General features: G+C 42.1%; 1 long non-coding RNA gene across 1 annotated transcript in view; it reads right to left on the bottom strand.

Annotated features, from left to right (window-relative positions):
• LOC138249089 (uncharacterized) overlaps nt 1–21915 on the bottom strand; it is a 162144-nt gene extending 140229 nt beyond the window's left edge. The window contains exon 1 of the long non-coding RNA XR_011194709.1: nt 21232–21915. This is a non-coding gene — a long non-coding RNA (uncharacterized lncRNA). The remainder of the gene's footprint in view (nt 1–21231) is intronic.
• Between the last annotated feature and the right edge of the window lie 388 nt (nt 21916–22303).

Here is a 22303-nt window from a genome sequence, read left to right on the forward strand (position 1 = left end):
GAAACTGTTCAGGTATTCTGGCGCTGTGTTCTGCAGGGCTTCCAATGTGTGTGTGAGAAGTTTGAATTTGCTGCACCTATGAATGGAATAGCCAGAAAAGCTTCCTGAGTTGCAGTGTGATGTGGGTGTGGCTTACAGCGATGTCCTTGGGGGCCTGGAGTCTGTGTAGGAGTTGTTTGGAGATTCTGGCTTAGAGAGTGTTGCCGAAGCCCAGTCTGCTGGCGATGAGTGTTGCATGATGGTCTGTCTGGTGTCCTGAGGCAACCATTTGAGGATTTTTCACAGTATGCATAGAATGTGGAAGCAGGAGGCGCACACTGCGTTGACTTGAGCCATCATGTTGATTTTGTCATCTAGGAAGATCCCCAGATTTCTCACTTGGGCTAATGGCCACCAGGTCGAGTCCCATGGGGATGTCTTGTTGCTGAACACCAGTACTTCCATCTCGTTGGAGTTGAACTGCAGGCAGTTGGTTCACATCCAGTCTGTTACAATTGTCATGGAGTTGGTGAAGTTGGTTCTGGCAGTGGTTGTTTTGTTTATCAGGGAGAGGATGAGTTGGGTGTCATCGACGTAGGAGATGACGGTGATGTCCTGTGGTCCGATGATATTGGTGAGCTGTGTCATGTATATGTTGAAAAGGGTGGGTTTGAGCGACAATCCCTTTGGACTCCGCATATCAGTGTCTTGGTCTCCGATATTAAGGGTGGCAGCCTGTCCCTTTGGGTTCTTCCAGTGAGGAAGGAACAGATCCATTTGAGAGAGGATCCTTGTATGCCAATCTTCTGATGAGGGTGTTATGGAAGACAGTGTCAAAGGTCGCAGAGGGGCCAGGCAGGATGAGGGCTGCTGTTTCTCCTTGGTCCAGGATGATTCTAATGTCATTGGTGGCTGCAATGGGTGCTGCTTCGGTGCTGCAGTTCTTTTTGAATCCTGATTAAGTGTTGCCTAGAAGATGATGAAGTTTGAGGTTGTTTGTGAGTTTGTTGCTAATGGTCTTTTCAATAACTTTGGATGGATATGGAACCAAGGAGATGAGTCGAAAGTTGCTCAGTTGATTCAGATCTGCTTAGGGCTTCTTGAGGAAGGAGTTGATTTCTGCAAGTTTCCATTCATATGGGAAATTGGCAGACATAAAGGAGGTGTTGATGATATGGGTTAGGATTGTGCTGATTATAAATGTGGTGAGTAAATGGGTCTGTTGGGGCATCTGAGTGGATGGTCTGCATGATTTCCATTACGTTGATTCTGGTGAGTGTTGTCCATTCAGTCAGGTGGCTGTTTTGGGTGGTGGTGGGAAGATTAGAAGCAAGTTCTCTGATGTTGGATTTGTGTGGTGTGCAAAGTGCTGTCAGTCTTTGCGATATTGCTGTGGAAGAAATTGGATACATTGTCACAAAGTTGCTGGTAGGCAGTGATGTAGATAGCAGAGGGCGAGGTGAAATCCCTAAAGTGCAAGAAGATCTCTTTCAAGCTGTTGGAGCTTCCTTCGATGCGGTCCACTTGCGCTTTTTTCTTGGTGTCTCTTATTTGCTGGTGATAGCCTCTGAATGCAGCCTTGTAGGTAGTTCTGTCAGGGCTGTTGTGGCTGACTCCTCATTTTCTTTCCTGCTGTTTACATCCAATATTCAATTACTACCACAAATACTATAGGATTCTGTAACAAAGACTGGATGATGACATCAGTGACGCCATCAATGTTGTAATTTGAGATGTCATCAGTGATGTCCTCATTGATGTCATTTAAAGTCATCAGTGATGTGCTATGTAAAGTAATAAGCAGTGCAAGTTATAAAGTAAACAATTAGCAGAGTAAACAATAAATGGGGAATTTCAGTAGTGTTTTCTGTTTTTTTAAAAGCTAGTTTTTGTGTTACTACAACATTTAATAATAACCTCACTTTAACCATTGTTTTTAGTGTATTTCTCACATTTGTTTTTTAAATGGAAGCTAAGATTCTATTGCTATACCTACCATGGGCTAGGCACTGCAGCCAACCTCTGCTGCATACGACCAAAGGCTGTGCAAAGTATGAGGTTGGCTGCAGCCCCTTGGCCCCAGTCAACACTATGACAGACACCTCACATATGCCCATCCCCCTGTGAACCCTCAATCCACATTTCTGTTATTTTTTTCCTATATTATTTTCAGGTACTATGATACTACAGCAGTACCTGATACTCAAGCATCACCCCATAGTACCACAGTACCGTGCTGGCCTTCCCAGAAGAAAGGAGCTCGGCGGTACCTCAGGGGAGGGCTACACTGGGTCCCCTAGGAGTACCACAGAACTTTTGCACAAAAAATGTTCTAAAGCTTTTGTCCCTGCTGGGGTCCCTCTGGTTGCTCCTCACAAGTACTAGGTGGCCAGGGTGTCCCTACATTGGTCCCTTATACCTTTTTTTTAAAACGTTTTCAGGACACAGGGACTGAAGGCAATAGAGATGGTCAGTGAATGTAGGCGATTGTGTGGCAGCAGTATTTATCGCATTATTATAGATTTATCATGTTTGCCATATAATTGCCACATAATTAGCAAAATGTGCAACTTTCATCAAAATGTTAATTCTTGCATAAATTAATGTGAATTATATTGCTGAATAACTTGCATTTTTTACCACATAATTGAATAACCTTGCCACGTAACTTGGTCCATCATGCCACCTAATCCTAGTAGCCCTAAAAGTGTTAAAGTTTTGAAGAGTGGTTTGGGGTCTGCCATTATGATGGTGGAATCTGTATTTTCTGTTAAACCTTGAAATATTTTCCATATTTCATGGTTTCTTGTGATTTGTTGGTTTTTAATATAACTGCATTTTTTACAATAAAAGCATCATATAAGGGTTGCGCACTTGGCTTAGTTCCTAACGTCGTCTGGAAATTTACCAGTCCATCACTCTTGCCTTTTTTTACATGAGTTAGTCACTCCAACTGATGTCGGAGGTATTTATTAAATGGACCCATGGTGAATGGGTTCCCATTGCATGAGTTTATCAGGCTGCCAAGTGGGCATCAGCTTGCTCTTTTAGATTTGGACTGGGTGTATATGGCCGCCTGGCAGCATCTTGGTTGTTCTACAGGTTGTTTCCTAATGGTTGTCTCTCCTTGCTGGATTTAAGTTTACACTTTCCTCAGCAATCCTAGGTCCTGAAAAGTTGAGGTATCCGGAGTCAGGTTGTTGGCTTGCTAAACCCTCATGAATTTAAGGATTGCAAAAAAGGAAAACATCTGAGGTGGCAATGTCCTGATTACTTGCTGATAATCTTCATTATTCCTAGTCCACGTTTCCTCACCAAAGTTATCATTACTGTTTTTCTTTGTTCTAGGGTCCTCCATTATGGTTGTTATTCTGTAAAGTTTGAGGGGAGTTGGTCTTTGAAATCCGACAGATGGAGGGAGCCTTATTGAGGTTGGGTGTTCTTGCACATGAAGGGGTCTTTTCTAAAGTTATAGAAAGGGAAGTAGGGCTTCATTCTCCAGGTAGAAAAATAAAAACAACATTTTGCTTAGTTATAGAATAGAGGATTAACTGTCTCCAGGTGAGCACTTACCTCATCTTCATAAGGAATAGGAAGCAAAAGACCAAGACTGTAAGTGCTGGACTCTACTGTCAAGTAACTGAGACTTCACCTTCTGCTCAGTTTTCAAAAGAATTAGATGCTGACCACACACAAGCATTGCTACTCAGCTCATGTGCACAGTGTGTATGACTACTCAAGTGACAAATGCAGCTTGTGACATCTCACTAAGCTACTGATCTTTCCAGTTCTAAGAAAAAGAAACATCATGAAAGCTGATAAATCTGGATTCTTTGGTGAATAGTGCTTCTTTGGTGATTGGCGAGTTTGTGTATGTGCTTGTGATAGTGGGACTGGGATAGTAAGTCAATGCCAGAATAAGCTAATGTGTAGGTGAGTTGGCAGATGAGTTATTGCATGGATAGATATAAATGGGTAAGTACATGGACATGTAGGTGAATTGTTCAGTGTGTGTACAAATATGTTGTGCACAGTTAAATATGTAGTGTCACTGATCCAATTTCCATAAATGGACACATAATTATAAGTTTTGAGAGAAGCTTTTTTTCCAAGAAGTGTATTTGAATAGGGCAAAACACCAGAGTGCTTTTAAGAATTTGAGATTGCTGAGGTCTAACAATGTAGGCACGCATGCCCTCTTGTTTGTGGATCAATGGGTTGTGGTGAAAGCATGACAGTGATAAGTGTGCCCTGTTCTCCGTTAGCTGCTTTAGTTGTGCCACAGGTGTGGTGAGGGCAGTTATGCCCAGCCTCCAAAAAGCAGTGGACGCTGAATTTTGGGGGATCAGCCCATCACATCTCACTTACCACTCTTTTGGAAACTCGTGCTGGCTACATGATCAGCAGAGGACCAGCTGATCTAAGCCCTAACGCACACAGAACAACAAATCATGGGCAGAGTAGTGTAAACTGTCCTTTACACTATGCACACCCACATACACACCATTGGAGGTGCAGCATGACTATAACAGTACAAGATTATCTGCAGAAACACTACGTGTACAGCATGGGTAGTTGCTACCTATTTGATGTAGGACTGGTCTACAGTCAGGTGGAGGCTGCCTTGGAGAAGAATCCACTCACCAAGACCAATCTCCTGTACATAGATCAACTTGGCCTTTTCTCTGTTTTGAACTGGGCTCAGTGTGAGTGACTCAACTAGCAAAAACACAGGAAGGTCACCTACTGACAATATCTGGACATGTGCTCCCTTGAGACCTCCATGGGATATAAAAATTAGGTGTCTCTGCCTGCAATCGCACCGTACAGTCTGTGTGGCACAGGAACCAATGAGAACTTCACTACTGACTCCCCTTGCTAAAATTTGACCAGTCAAATGTCCTCATGTTTTCCTCTGCCTTAAACAGCAGGCTACCTTCTAGGTATTCGTAGCATCATCTTTAATGTGTTAACTGCAGGCCTGATTCCCAAATATTTTGCTGTGAACAAACGTGCATTACGCCGGAATTACTCCCAGAAATTCCAAACTAAGCCCCATCTACTCGTAGGCAAAAAATAAATGGATAGCAGTCCATGAGAGTAATGAGACCCAAGAGCTGAACAGCCTCAGTAATTTATGCATGTGACAAATTTTAAGGCACAATTGGAAATATACACTTTCCACTAATGACAAATGTTGGCAGAACTGCATAACTGGGTACTTCAAAACAGCTTGCCTATGTCTGTCTGTCTTAGTCTGTCGCTTTTTCATTCCATATTTTTAACTCTACCCATCTCTATTTTCCAAGTTTCCTTTGTAGTATTCTCTTTATTGCCTGACATTTGTGCTTTCTGTCTCTCCCTGTCTTTCTACCTCTCTGTCTTTCTGCCTCCCTCTATCCAGTGTTGTCAGAAGGATTTCGAGGGGCCCCAGACAAAAATGTTTTGGGGCCTCTGTTTGGAAAAAACTTTTAATCTTATTATCCATTTTCTGATAATTCAAGCCCCATGATGGAAACCAAAGTTAAATGATATGTTAAAGGTTGAGATAAAGAAATAGATAAAAGTATGATAAAGAAAAACTTTACTTTACCATAGGCCCATTGGAAGGTGGGGCTCTGGGCGATTGACCATGTTGCCTATGACTTCAAACGTCTCTGCCTCTACCTTTCAGTTTCCCTAACTTCTGCCTATCTCATCTGCTCTCTTTTTCTACATTGTGTTATTTCTCTGTCTCTCTCTGTCCTTCTTTGTTTCTCTCTGAATCTGTATTTCCATGGTTTCCTCTGTCTTCCTGTATCTGTATTTCTTTCTAACTTTCCCTATCCCTCATTCTTCCTTTCTCTTCCTGCATTTGTTTTTCTTTCCCTCATTACCTCTTTTCCTTTTTTCCTAATCGGTATCTATGTCTTTCTTCATTTTTGCCTATTTTCCTTACGCAGCCTCTTTCTGTCTCTCCCCTGCACTGTTTTTTGCTGACTTTCCCTTGATGTTTGTTTCCATATCTCTTTCTCTTTTTACTCCATGTCTTGTCCTCAATTCTCCCTCTTGTATCGCCATCTCTCACTGACATCCTCAATCATCTGTCTTTCTCCCTTTCTTTCTCTCCATCTCTCGTTGTTGTTCTTTGTGTCTAGAAGCTAAAATCTACCCAAGCATCTATGGAGACAGAAGTGCTCTGTGTGTCCATTTTGTCCCAGCATTTGTTTTCCTAGCATTGGCAGGGCAATCCAACCCATCATCTTGTGGGTCAGAAGTCTCCTGGGGCACGTTCTGCCCCAGCATCTGCCTAGACAGTGGTGCTTTATGGCCATAATCTGTCCCTGCATCAGCGGAACACAAGTACATTGTGGGCCCATTTCTGTTTCAGCATCTTCAGGGACAGAAGTGTGTTACACTCAACCAGTCCTCCATATCTACAGGGACCACAGTGTGTCACAGGCATATTCTGATCCACTATCTGCCATCCTAGCATCTGCAAGACCAAAAGTACATTGGTATACTGTGGGCCCAAACTGACCATACAGCTGATTCCACAGATCTCCATTGTGAGAACATTCTGCCCGAATGTCAGTGAGGACCGTAGTGTTTTGTGGCCACAGTCTGTTTGTGCATCTGGTGGAACAGAAGTGTGTTGTGGGCACATTGTTGTGTTCTGAACTTCAGAACAAATATGTGGAAATGCTGATGGGAGTTCTGGAGCCTGGTTGTGACTTTGCTCGAGAACATTGTTAGTGGCAGTTGGCTGTAAGTCTCCCTCTGGTCAGAAGCAGTAAACCTACTTGTGGACTTCATCCAGTTTCTGGCCTTTAATCTTTTTATTGGCGATGACGAATGGCTGGCCTTTTGACTGGAAGGTGAGCTGCTTAGATGCAAACAGACTTCTCTCAGGCATTGGTGTCGTTGTGAACCTGTCTGGTGTCAGGAGGATCAGCTGTACATAAGGAGCAATTTCATGAAGAGGATCGCATGGGAACACTGTCAGTAAGATTTTCATTTGTTTTAGAAACTACTGTGCAGAAAATAAATATATATAATTTACTGTTGCTCAGCGCTGGTCACATCGCATAGTCTTGAGGGAGGTCTTGAGGGAGGTCTTGAGGGAGCTGTAATTAGCCGTGCACATACAGCAAACGCTACTGCGCAGCATTACAGTGTGTTTATTCAGTTTCCCAGCAATGGCACACACTAGAAAAACAACAGAACATGTTGAGGAAAGCCGTAATTCAAGGAAAAAATGCCACGTTGTGCTCATATGAATGTACTACTTTCTTTCTGCCTCCTTCTATTCAGTGTTCTCGTGAAAACATTTATTCATTGGCCTGTTGCAGAATACCGTAAAGACAAAAGCACAACATAACATATATCTGGAACTCAGTGGTGTGCACACTGTACATTAATTGCGTGTCAACAAATTCAGACAATGTAGTGCTGGATTAACTTACATGAGTTTCGAACATACATTTTTCAGTGGCAAATTGTTTAGGTGCAGAGGGTAGGTGAATATTAAAACATTGCCAGCATTAGCTGCAGAAGTAGAAGAAGAGGAAGAAGATGGGAAGTGATAGAGAAGATAAGTATGAAATTGCAGTAAGAAAAAGAGATGCTCATTTTGGAGTTAAGAGTTTCAAGTTTCTGAAAAGAAGTCAGCTACCTGGTGAGTCATTAAAGAGTTATGTGGCCAGTTTAAGATCACTTGCTGCAACATGTAACTGTAAGAAGTTTCAGGACCAGATGTTACTCACATTTTTAACTGATATATTTAAGGAAAGTGTATTTTGTTCTTACAGTTGCCTGTTATGTTATTGTTTTTTTACATCATATATTGTTCTTTAATTAGGTATTGGAGTTAGAGATTGTGTTTGTGTTTTAATATGTTTATCAGATATGCATTTCATCTTTATCTTTATTCTAATTTTGGTTGAATTATTAAAGGAGGGAGCTGTGTTGTGTTCTGAACTTCAGAAAAAATATGTGGAATGTTGATGGGAGTTCTGGAGCATGGCTGTGGCTGTGTTTACGACCATTGTTAGTGGCAGTAGGATGTAAGTCTTCCTCCTGGTCAGAAACAATAAACTTACTTGTGGACTTCATTGTGTTTCTGGCCTTTAATCTTTTCATACATTCTGGGCCAGCATTTACTGGGACAGAAGTGTGTTACAGCCTATCATTCCCCACAAATGTGGGGCCAGAAGTCAGGTGTGTAGCCATTCTGACCTAGCATCTGCTACCCCAGCATGTGCTGGCTCAGAAGTGCATTGTGGGCTTATTCTGCACCAACATCTGCTATTCCAGCATCTGAGGGACAGAACTGCATTGTGGTCTCACAAATATATATGTAACATCACATCGTTCCAGATAGTAGCACACATTTTCCCATTATGCATCACACCGTTCTACACAGCATCACTCAATAGCATAGTATATCACACTTCACCTTGCAATATCTTTCCACAACTTCTCATTCAAAATCAACATATCTCAAGATGCCTTGTGTCATCCCACACCATATTGGGTCATGCCACAGCACATCAAACTGCAATGTTCCAAAAGACTCCACACTACAAAAGAGCATATCTATGTTCTCTAGAGAACATCACAATAGATGTCACCATATCATGTACCACTATATCACACCTCCACCACATGGCACCTCACCTCATCATATTACATATGTTATCACACCACCCAGCAGCATATTACACCAAATCGCATATCACCACAGAACAGTTGAAAACCACACACACCTAACTCTATTCAACACTGTGCTACAACACACATCCCCAGACTGCAGCACACCTGCACCACATGGCATCTTATCACACAATACAACATATGCTAGCACACTAGACAATGGCCACCCTGCAAAAAATACCATGTCACTGGTATTAGGACACAATGCACCATTCCCAAACCCCATCAAATGATACCTCAACACATATTCTAACCACTTGATAATTACATTTACTCCACAGTATACCAAATAGTTCAACAACACATCTCCAGACTATGGCAACCTTCACCACACCATTCCACAATACAGCACCACATCAAACATTGATATTGGAAAGGGATTAACATTGTGCTTGGATGGCATGGGAAATGGGGAGATACACCATCAGTGGAATAGGAGTCTACATTTTTTTAAACATTTGCCTTGTAATTGGAAAACAAATCAGTTGATGAGTAGATGGCAGTGTTTTTCTGATTTTTGTTTCTCAACCATGCTATGTGTAGTAAAAAAAAAATACCCTAAGAATACTTTTTGGTTCTGGACATCCTGGAGCAAGAAATATTGGATCAGAAGACTGCAACTTTCCATGATTACCTGTGAGTGTCAGTGATGGTAGCAACAAGGGACACTTTGGGGTCGTGTCCTTGAATGGTGTTTGTGAACTGGCTGGCAGGGCTGAGTAGTGTGAAATTGGTAGCAGGGGAGGGTGGAGATAGAAGCAGACTTTCCATGACAAGTGTGACTGCCAATAGAGGACGAGGCCAGCTGTCAACTAGCACCAATCAAGGAGTCCCTTCCAGCAGCAAAAGCAGTTCCCCGCTGCTGCAAAGGTCTGGCTATGTTGCCCTCATTTGTTTTCAAACAATAGGACTCTACTTACTCCTAGTTTTCTAAATAATTAAGAAGAGTTGCAAGACTTTGGGTTTTCCAATCTGCACACAGTTTCACAATGGAGTTGCTAAGGCGTCCCTTTATGACTAATTTACTCACTTTGGTACTCGTTTTAGGCCAATGAATCTTTTGACCCTGATTGAAGACACCTTAGGACGAGATAACTATTCAGCATGTCAATCAATAGATCAATAACATCATCAATATTTACCAGAATAAGACAATTCAAATTAGTCAAAGACATTAATAATGCTCAGAAACCACCATGACCTTTCAGTCATGAATAACCACACCAGTTTAGTATGAATTTTTTGATATTTATTCCCTATTGATTACAATTCTACTAGTAAGTTTATTAATCTCAAAACCAAGAAACACATTAGCATAGTCACAATATGGCAACTCTGATAAGATTTCATCAAAGCAAAAACCACGAATATTAGAACATAGCACGGCGTCAACATAGGTTATCCTTAGCAGAGTATTATTAGTGCATTATTCAACAAACCATAGATCGAGTCATTTGTCTATTTGCGTCAATTTAGTGAACCCCCTTAACTAACCTCGAATTAGCATTGGCATGTTGGGCTTCATGCAAAACAATTTGATAACACCAATTTAGAAAACATCTAGCTATGGTCTCTGTCAAAAGAGAAGCAGTTGGTACCTAGAAAGGAAAAGCAAACAGACAATTACAATTTCATTGTCATATAGTTACCCTCCGTATTGAGTCAGCATACAGGGTTTGTCTTCGTCCTCAGGACATCAGTTGATTCGCCATCAGCCAGGAATTCAGCAAGTCAAGTAAAGGGGCACTTCCCTCATAAGGAGGGAAAGTGTAAACGGGCAATATAAGGCAAGGATGGTTTTAAGAACCAAACAGCAAAGTCTCTATGCAGAGTGATAAAGTGTCTGGGTCATAGCAAATCGCATCAGCATCTCCCCCTCCTCTTTCTCCTAGTCTCCTATTCTAATTCACTTCCTTGTGTAAAGGGTTTTTATCCCATTTTCGTTGTACAATCCCCGAAAATTTGGTTGTTTGGGGCTCACACCCCACTATCTCCCTCCAATAGAGTTTCAATTATCTCATCAAATTTGTCACCCCATAACACGTAGTTTATTGGTCCTTATGATTGACGTCTTCAGTGGTTAGAATGTCCGGTATGATTTCATACTCTCGTGGTCTTTTGCACATCTTCAGTCAGTGGCTCCATTGTCTGTACCGGTTTAGGTGACCTTCTACCTGCCAGTAGCCTACACTGTTGCATTCAGCAAGAATGTTTCACTAAGCAAGTCAATTTCATGAGAATGGATCTACTACAGTTACATTCATCTTCTAGCTTTGGAAAAACAAGAGTTCATGTCCTTCAGCAAGTCAGCACACTGCAGGTTAGAAAAACACATTTAATATGAAACCAGGCAGCTAGGCCTCCACTCATGCTAACTAAGGCCTAATGATTTATTAGCAGAACTCTAACGTATAACCTTTCATTATTAGTACAAAATCACATTTTAATATAATGTTTCATCATTATTAGTCAGTTTCATTAGTCCCCGTATATATCAGTGGGCACTCCCCGTGGGCACATTTCAAGCATGCGTTTAGCAAAACATATTAATACATTTTCTATGCAGCATTATTACACATTAGTTCATAATCATTTCATGTTAATATTGATTATATAAGCTGCGCTCTCTCAGAGTCTTATGGACCTGGGAAGCAGAAGAACCAGGGACGTGTGAGCTGGTAGCTCTGGCATGGTAAACATAAAAAGCAAAAGAGATATTGCAAAAGAGATATTGCAGAAGAAAGAGATCATATAATAATGAAGAGACGCATAAAAGAGGCACTTGCATGTCGAGCCTCTGTTTTAGTATTGGTATATCTGAAAGCGGACTTTGCCAAGTCACAATTATCCGAAAAACTATGCCCATAAGCCTGGAACATATTTTATGTATTTATTTTATTTCACGAAAAATTAGTTTGCATTCACAAATGATTTAAATTGCCATGTTTATTCGTTCTACTGTTCACGGGCAATTACTAAACGTTTTGTTTCCACCGGCAAACCTAAAATTTGCAGGAACCCCTTTAGTAACCAGATTACACAAAGAAAACGTCCAGATATATTAAACGTGCAATTCGGTTTAGAAAAGCGAAACTATAGCCTGGTTTTTGAGTCAATTCAGAACACAACTGGTCCGTAGCATCAATTGAATAAAACAACTGGCATTCTGAATAGTTAATGTATTAATGGACCGACACACTGAAGAAAGCACCACAGTTGACGTAACCTCCTTCATGTTTTCCTCTTTTTAATATGCCATGTTCCATGTGTGACTGATTTGTGGTTAGTGGCTGGAATGCGCTCTATAACACGCAGCAATGTCGACTTATCTTCCTTAATCCACTAACAGCATCATTCCTCACCTTCGCTTTGTTGACCACATGAGATCGGATATCCGTGTCTAAGTTTACTTAACAACATCCATGAGAGCATGGGCCACCCAGTATAGAACTTCAGAAAAAAACATAGGCACGACACAAGGAAATTCCTGAAACAACTAATAACGCGGAACTCAGGAGGTCACGTTTCTCGCCGCATTGTTGAGGATTTGCAGCAGTAAATAGGTCTAACCTTTAGCTTGCTAAGTAAAGGTAGTCAGAGGGGCGCGTTTACAGAACAGGTCAGCGGTGTTTGCTCTGCGGAGCGCTGCCCCCGCTCCAGCAGGAATGCCAAGAATGTCGGCGAGCATTGTGTAGAGATAGGGCTCCGAGGTAGGCGCGCTGAAACCCGGCCTACCTGACTGATCGAAACCGCCTGACGCCCACGCAGCTATTCATTTGTGAAAAGGCGAGCGTGGGAAAGTGTGCAAGGCCTTGAAGATTTATTCCTTCAGACACTGGGGAAAGTTACCTTCCCGAAAGGGAGACTTTGATGGTTGGCGCTTTGGACGGTATCAATAACACGATAACAATAACAATAAACATACCCCAGAGTAAGGACTATATGAGTGACATTGTTTTTTACTTTCTTTCTGTTCTGTTAAACCTAATATGATTGCAAGTTGCGGTTAAAACCGAGATCGGTTTTTATTGGGGACATTTGAAATAAAGCGTTACTGTTTGGGAACAAAGGCCATAGGCATGCAGGCTGGAACTCGTGGTTTCCAGCTTTCAAAAACCTGTTTGTTTTTTACATTTATGTAAAGCGCAACTCACAGCCGTTGTTCACCTTAGTGCACTTTGCACAGATGTGTGGAGCGTGACAATGATAGGAATGCGCAATTTGCTAAAATCTTTCTATTCCAACCCAATTTCCACCAATTTTTACATGGTCTTTCCTGCCCCCTATACAGTGCCTAGCACCTGGGGAATAAGTTCCATTGGTACAGCAGGTCCAGTAGCACTTGGGTGACCACCCGGCATTGAGGTCAATTCTGGACAGGACTGTAAAAAATTCAGGACAAAGGGTCAAAATACAGGAAAAAAATTCAGGACGAAGGGTCAAAATCGGGACAAAATTCAAGAACAAATGTCAGTTTTCCAGACACACCTAAGAGAGGCCGTACCCAATTAATTTATCAGTGCATGTATTTACTCTTTTTTAGCATAGCACTATTTATTCATTGTGGTCTTTCTGTGGTTGCCTCCTGGTATGCTACATTCAGGTGTCACATTACATCCTTGCTCAGTAGAAAATTAATACCCTTCAGAACTGTGTCAAGGACATCACCCCTACCCAATCTTTCTTAAACAGAAAGTAACAACATTTTCATTATGTTTCTGAACATTTTAAAACCCCTGGCAAACAGTTTGGTAAACATTAAGGTAATTTTCCTTATGCTAGTTTAAACAAATTAAACAAAAACATCTCGCTCACCCCAACCGCCCATGTACTTTCAACCTAAAAGAAATTTAATGAGGCAGGGCAGTTGGTGTGGGCGATAGTCTCACACCTAATGTCAGGATGTGAGGTACCACAACTTGTCTGTAGACTCACAGCACTAGAGTGAATGTCTGGGACTCTACATTTATCTCAGAACTGGGAGCCCGGACTACCAATCAAAGATAATAAAAGAGGAGGATGAAATCAAGATCAAATGGGAGGTTGCTGCTAAGAACCAAAGAAATAAGAAATAAAAGAACAAGGTCAGACAGTTCATAAAATCAGACAAGATGGGTCCACCAAGACTATCAGAAGGCATTGGGTACCTGGGGAGATGTCTCTGCAGACAGGAGAGAAACAGAAGAGGCACTGTCCAGTGGTTGAACAAGCAGTATCCACCCACCTTGGCAAACTCTTCCAGTGCAATGGTCTGCTGTACGTGCTTATGAAGGGTGAGCAGGGGCCAGACCCCTTGTAAGGTTGTGCAAGGCAATTGCCTGCTTTGTCCATGTCTTAAAAGGGTTTTAAAATTGAGCAAAAGCCAAACTAATGGTCTGGGTTATCCCTAAGTGTCAAGTACATATAGAATATTCAAAATATTTGGATTGTAAATTGCACAAACGAAATGTAAACATTTTAAAATGTAATTAGTGTTTCTTTAACATGTGGCACTATTTTCCCCTTCATATACAATTAGACCTCAGATTGAACTGGGAACCAGTTATCGTTCAATACCTAGTGATTAATATCTACCATTCTCCCACCGATTTGCAGGATGGAATTCTTGGGAGAGTGTCATGCTCCCTCTGAGCCCAGTTTTTTCGGTCATCTCTTCTTCTTTCTGTAGTGGGCCACATGGCACTAGTGAAGATGGTGTGCTACCCCAATGATAGTATTATTTTGCAAACCTTCCCCTGCTCATCCTTCTTTCCTTCTTCAGACATGCCACACATCTGATTTGGTCGCTGGTGCGCCATTGGATAGCTCTTTCCACTTTAAATCTACCTGTGACTGCGGATGGATTAGGCCTTCTGGACTTAAAATACTATTATTCAGCTGCACAGGTCCAATGGGTGGCTCACCGACTTCCTGCCCACCCCCCTGCATGAGATGGGGTTTATCCGTAAAGACTTTCAAGGAGGGCTCACTGCACTGCTCATTGTTTCCTACTGACCATTCTACGGATCACCACCTGGGGTTATCATGCACAGCTTTCTCTTGCCTTGCTAGAACCTGTAAACTCACTGACACAAAGAAACCCTGTGCTCCTGCACTACTTTCGCTAAGCCTTCCCACTCGCAGAGGATGGCTGTGCTCAGAGCAACTCCATCAGTGGCATGCTGCAGATGTCTTAAAATTGAGGGATTTATTTCTGGATGGTGAGCTACCAAATCTACAACATTGAGACCGCTCCAGGTCTTCTCGTCATACTACCTGGATGAGTGAAGTGGCCAAACCTCTGCAAGATACGGACTGGACTAAAATACTGGACTTTCCCCACAAAGAATTTCATGGCTGTCACTTTAAGTACATTCATAGAGCTTCCTTGGGAATGCATTCCGCTCGTTGCTTGCCATTGGCTTTGTGATTTGCAATGCACATTTTGTTGCTTTAGATTTGTTGGCTTTATTTGTTTTAGGCTCTGCAGCTTCGGTTTGTCCCTTCCCTTGCTCAAACCTTAATTACAGTATCCTTCCAAGTGCTCCCTTACTGTAAACAGGCCTGTAAATCTTGTTCTTATCTAATAACATTTGCTGTGCATTCAAAGAACAAGGTAAATGTCAGGCTCTGTCTTCAGTGGTATCTTAGTGTTTAGTTTTCTTTCTCTGACTTCAAAGTGACAGGATGTATGTGACAACCTTGCTGGATACTGTGGTTAGGAAAGAGTTTTTTCTATCACATGATAACATTCAAATAAACGTCATAATATATCAGAATCAGGAGTACAAATGAAGCCCATTTTTGTTAATTCTGAACTGTGCTGGAAACAAATACCTTTGTATGATTAAAACAAATCATTGCATTAGGTGATTCAATTTCCTCACATCATTGTCTGTGCACTGTATAGTTTATTTAAAAAAAAACTGTATGTCTGTGCAATTTAATTGTCATTTCAATCAGAAACATGTTGTGTGTAATGGCAGTGTGTTACCACACCATGCATACTCCACTCCGCTCTGCACCACTCCACACTACTGCACCCTACTTTGCATCATTCCAATTTACACCACTCAATGGCACTGCACTGTGGGACACTGAATTCTTCTCCACTCTTCTCCACTCCACTCTATGCCGCTGCACTCTATGCTACTTCTCACCATGCCTCTCTACTCTACTCTGTACCACTCTACTCTCTGCCAATGCACTTTATGCCTCTCTACACCACTGCGCTCTGAGCCTCTGCACGCTATACCACTCCAGTCTAGGCAACACCAATCTAGTCCGCACAACTCCACTCTATGCCACTCTGCAATACTGCAGTGTATGCCACTGCACTCTATGCTATTACACACTATGGTAGTGCACTTTACTCTGTAACGCTCAACTCTATTCCCCTACACTCTACATCAATACACTGCCCGTCACTTTAATCTACCCTATGCCACAGCATTCTACACCACTTTACACTATGCCATCACACTCTATGCCAATCTATGCAACTCCAATCTGTCCTTCACCTCTTGTCTCTACGCCACTTCACTCTACTGTGAAACAAAGTATTACCACTGCACTCTGCACCACTGCATTATATGCCACTGCACTCTACCCTATACCTCTCCACTCTTTGCCACTGCACTCTACTCTGAAGCAATCTATTCTACACCCCTGCACTCTACGCCACTGTGCCCACTAAACTCTAAACCACTGCACTCTACTTCAATGCACTCTACTGCAATGCACTCTAAAAAACTGCACTACACGCCACTGCACTCTGACACTCTACTCTGCAACACTGCACTGGCTGCCACTATACTCTACACAACTCTAGTCTGTACTACTGCATTCTGCACCAATGCACTCTATACCATTCTACTCTGCATAACTCCACTCTACGTCACTGCACTTCACAGCACTATGCTCTGCACTGCACCATGCTACACTACTCCACTCTGCACCACTCTACGCCACTGCATTCTATGCCACTCAAGTCTACTCTGCACTCTATGCCACTGCACCACTCAACACTACTGCACTCTCTGCCACTCTATTGTATACCACTCTGCTCCACTGCGCTCTATGCCACTCTCCTCTGCCCCATGTCACTCTATGCCACTGCACTCTACACCAATGCACTCTAAACAACTGCACTGTATGCCCCTGCCCTTTACTCTGCGCCACTGTACTCTATGCCAGTGCTCTCTGTACCACTGTACGCCACTCTACACCATCTGCACTGACTCTCTACTCTGCAACATTGCACTCTCCGCCACCGTACTGTACATCACTCTACTCTGTACTACTGCATTCTATGCAACTGCACTCTCTGACACTGCACTCTACAGCACTATACTCTACTCTGCACAGCACCTCTCTACACTACATCATTCTGCACCAGTCTATGCCACTGCACTCTATGCCACGCAAGTCTACTCTGCACTGTATGCCACTGCACCACTCTGCACTACTGCACTCTCTGCCACTCTATTGTGTGCCACTCTATTCCACTGCACTCTATGCCACTCAACTCTGCCCCATGCCATTCTTTGCCACTGCATACTACACCAATGCACTCTAAACTCCACTGTATGCCACTACCCTCTACTCTGTACCACTGTATTCTATATCACTGCTCTCTGTCCCACTCTACACCACTGCACTGACACTCTACTCTGCAACTTTGCACTTTCCACCCCTCTACTCTGCACCACTCTACTCTGTACTACTGTATTCTACGCAACTGCACTCCATGCCACTGCACCCTATGCCACTCTACTGTGCATCACTCCACTCTACGCCACTGCACTATACTCTGCTCTGCATTGCACCACTCTACATTACTTCATTCTGCACCACTCTACACCACTGCACTCTATGCCACGCAAGTCTACTCTGCACTCTATTCCACTGCACCACTCTACACTACTGCTCTTTCTGCCACTCTAGTGTATGCCACTCTACTCCACTGCACTCTGTGCCACTCTACTCTGTCCCACGCCACTCTATGCCACTGCACTCTAAACCACTGCATTCTACGCCAATGCACTCTAAAAAATTGCACTGTAGCCCACTGCACTCTACTCTGCACCACTGTGCTCTACGCCTCTGCCCCTATGCCACTCTACTCCACTCTACACCACTATGTCACTAACTTTTAGCCATGCTGAAGAGCAGCCACTCTGGTGTATAACATGGTAAAACACATTGGCAAAGCCGATTACTCTTGCGGAGATGTGACCTATTGACTTTGCCAATGTTTGTTAGTACTATGAGGTACCGAGGTCCCTGAAAGAACTGTGAATGTATAAGTCCTTATTTTAAACATGCATTACACACATCATAATATAGGGTGCTACAAAATGCACAAATACATTTTGGGTAAATAAAATAAGATTTGGATAATATACAGTTTATACCTAGTACTAACATTTTTTTGATAACAGTCCAATAAAACCACACACTCCACAGCTCACCTTGGAACACCCTTACAGTATCTTTCTAAAAGAAAATGTCTTTGTCATCAGAAAGCTTCAAGTGACTCCTTTGATTAAAATCAATGTATGTTTCTAAGCCACTTTACATTTGCAGATTTACCAGCTGTGCACATTTGCATTTCTTTAGGGAAGGAGACGCCCTAGCAAGAAGACCTTTTCTTCTCTGTTTGCCCCTCCCTCCCTCCCTCAGAGCACAGGAGACTCCTTGCCTTTCAATCCATTTGGGGAAACTAATGGGTCCTAATTACATTTTCTGCTTTAGGTGAAAGGCTAAAAGTATGGACCAATGCTGTCCATTAAGCCTTTCACCACAAACAACAGACGGCAGGGTGAAATTACTGACAGTCTGTGAAAATTACAGATGAGTGGTCACCCTAAGTAGCACTGGGGCCCAGAGGCCTCAGGGGCCCACTGAACACTGAATATTGCCGAATTTGTATGGCGGGGCGCGGCAGGGGGAGGGGAGCATTTCCTCCCTTGCACTAGGGCCCATGACACAATAGCTACTCCACTGACCAGTGCTCTCCTTTCCCTCTATGGTTGCCCTATGTTAGTTCCAATACATATGTACAATACACATATGTTATCAATCACTAGTTGATTTACTTTAGTGGCAACATTTTTTTTGTTATTTATATAATCGAGGCCTTGCCTCTCTTTGGTTTGTCAACAAATTATTATCACTGTTAGCATTCGGATCCAGGAAGGGACTGCACCTACAGTGCCAATGCCCAGCCCTGTATAAGAAGCCTTACATGACCACCATCATAGTTTAACTATCAATAGATGTGAGATGAGTGAAAAGGCTTAAAGGGGCCTTGCATTTTAAAAAATCCAGTTCTTCTTAGCCAGTCCTGCCTTAACACGCAACCCCAATCAATACTAGTTTCAGAATGTCCCCTGTGTTTTTCCTCACACTCAGAAAGTGTTGTGGACAGGCCAAGAATCGTGTTACGTATTTTAGACCCATCAAGTGCCCATACAAGGCACACAACACCATGTTAAGGCCCTGCAACTTCTATCATCCCCTCATGGGCTGCACCTCAAAGTTGCAAACCTACATCCAGAGACCTGTCCTCTGTAAGAAGAATTGTTTAGAGGCCAAGTTATTGGTGAACGGCTGCTACCTGAAAAAAACTTGCAAGTTAGCGTGTAAACATAATGCAATGTGCTTGCATTTTCAGACCCGTTGTGACATCATTAGTTGATAATAACAATGGTCCAATCAGAAGGACCTATATTTGAGACAAGTCCGAATTACTCATCTTAAAACAGTTACCTTTTCTCTATGAGATTACACTGATGTTATATCATACACGAATTGTTACTTACAGGCTTCTCTGTATTGATTATGATATATCTATGTTTTTCTTTGTGTCTACTTAATCTCATTCATGGGCACTTTTTCTTTAAGCACTTTCTTTGCTTTTCTCTTATGTTTTCTGTTAGGGGCAACCATATGTAAGATTGCATGAATATTGTATCTATATTGTTGGATTTAGGTACAAAAATCAAATCTATAAATGTATATGTTTGTGTGTGTGTTTGATAAGTATTGCAAACAATATATACATTGTGCTGCATTGATAAAAACATATCTGACCTTTCTCTAGTCATGGGGGTTGGGCAACTATTGATGAGTATGTTAAGCTGAGTATTTCAGCCTTGTCTCAAGTAGAGGTCCTTTTTATTGGACCATTGATGTTATGTATTACTGTTCACCAAGGTCCTTCGGGTTAATGTTGAGTTACCCCTTTGTTATGTAACATATCATTAGTTAATAGGCCTATAAAAAGAGAGTAATGTTTTTGTGCAAAAGACATTAATTTTCAACACAAAAGACTTGCATCTTGAAGACACCCACGGTATGTAATACCTTTTCTGTTTCGCTTGCAGTTATTTACCTTAACTTCAATCCAGTGATTTAAATGGGCAGGTACTGTCAGATACTCAGTAAACTCACTTAAAAACGACTGTACCTGCACTTCTCACTGCTGCTCCATTGCTTATAATTTGAGAGTACTGGCACTTCTCAGTAGAAAATAGGTACTATGGGACAAGGAGTATCTGCACTATTATATTTCCATTCAAGCCATACCTCTATCGCATTTCTTTCTTGGTTTTGGCGGTGGTGTTTTTTATCCATCATGTGAGCGGCATGTGTGAGTGCACGGTACATTCATATGGGCTCTCAAGGGGGCATTTTGAATAGTTATGAATATCTGTGAAGCAGCGTCATTCTGTTGTCTAGGTTATGGAATTTTGTTCCCAAATTTAGTTTTCGTCTCGTATCTAAATGTATTAATACTTCATTGGCAACTCCTTAATTTGTTCATTGGTTTCTTTGTATATTATCCCTTCTAGATTACTTCTCTCTTCTTCATTATTTGTTTTATTTTTTCCGTGCCCCCTGTTATGCTGCATCCCGTTTCTGCTCCTTCTACATTTCTGTACCTAACTATGAATGCATTACCCCTTCCGGGTACCATCTTTACTTAAAGAACATTTTGTGGCATCTTCTACTCTGGTATGACTGGTGTGATTGCATGTTGTAACAGTTTCCTTATTTTATTTAATTGAAGTCGTGTTTGCTTCTATGTTCAGTCCTGTGAGTAAAACCAATAAATAAATATGCGCCACTAACCAGCTCATTTTGGAGTAAGGACAACCTTAAGCTGTAAAACTAATGTGATGTGGTCCTAGGTATTATATTTTTTTCTGCATAGCACCAGCACCTGCCTTAGGGCAATATGAGTGTGACAGAATTCATCCCCTGGGGTACTTTATTGACTTGCTGAAATTTAACAAAGGGTGAGGTATTTGGTGCACACAGTAATTACCGTATGCAGTAAATACAATCCAACTCGTAATTTTGACCTCTCTGCAAACAGTCCACTCCTTTGAATGGGCAGGTAACTGTCAGGTACTAAGTAACCTAACTACTTTATATTGCAAGTTGCTCCAAAGCTTTTAATAGGAGAGAATTGGCACTTCTCAGTAGTAAACAGATACTCTGGAACAAGGAGTTTGCTTCAGTATTTTCATTTCAAGCATTACTTGAGCCGTATGTCCTTCTTTTTCTTACCTTTTGTCATGGTGTTTTTTTATCACCCTGTGAACCGCACGCGGGCGTCCGAAAAACATTCAAATGTGCACGGGGAACGGCATTTTGAGCACTTTGAGCATTCTTGAGAGCTACGGTTGTTCTGTTGTCTAGGATAGAACGTATTCTCATGTTTAGTTTTGTTTCATCCATCTGGTTTCTAAATGTATTCATTCTTTGGCTCTTCCCAATTTTTGTTCCTTGGTTTCATTTAATATCCCTTCAAGACCACTCCTCTGTTTCGTTGTTTCTTTTAACTGTTCCTCCACCTCGTGATGCATTCTCTTTCCGCTCTTTCTACATGTTTGCATAGAAACTGTGATGCATTACCCCTTAAGATCAGAAGTGCACCATCTTCAACTCCAGTGCCGAAATGGTCATGCGCCTGGATACCCCTCCGGTGATAAGGGCGCTTTACAGATCCATTTAACATAACATGCGATTACATACTGGAGCAGTTTTCTTACTTTCTTGATCGGAAGTAATGTTTGCTTCTATGTCGATGGATGGATGCCAATACTCAGCTCATTTTAGGCGTAAGGACAGTCTTAAAAATCAAACAATGTAGTAGTATTCCATTGCCTCTGCATCACACCGCCTCCTGACTTATGGTAGCATGTGAATACATTTATGATGGTCCACATATGGACAATAGTACACTGGACACCATACTGCCCACGAAATGTAAGTGCACAGTGAATAGATCGACCCGTAACACTTGATAAACGGTGTGAACACGCCTTGAGGTATTTATGGGTCTGCCGGGCCTCTGGCCATCATGCATAGTCATGTAGTTCCTTCCAGTTCCTTTCTTCCTCACTATCTCACATAACAATCTGAGTCGTCAAACCACTTTTTGCAGTTGCATTTGAATTCCTTTCATTCTTAGCTGCTGACTAGGAGCGTCTTGGGGTTTTCCCAGGGATGCCTGTTATGAGATGTTGTTGCGACGTTGCTATGAGTCCTTTTCTGTATGCTATATTTCCGATTGCTCCAGCGCCTCTTCTGGTAGTACACTTTGAAAAGCATTTGAAATAGCTTTTGTGCTGATATT

Source organism: Pleurodeles waltl, chromosome 8, assembly GCF_031143425.1.
Source record: "Pleurodeles waltl isolate 20211129_DDA chromosome 8, aPleWal1.hap1.20221129, whole genome shotgun sequence".
NCBI lineage: Eukaryota > Metazoa > Chordata > Amphibia > Caudata > Salamandridae > Pleurodeles > Pleurodeles waltl.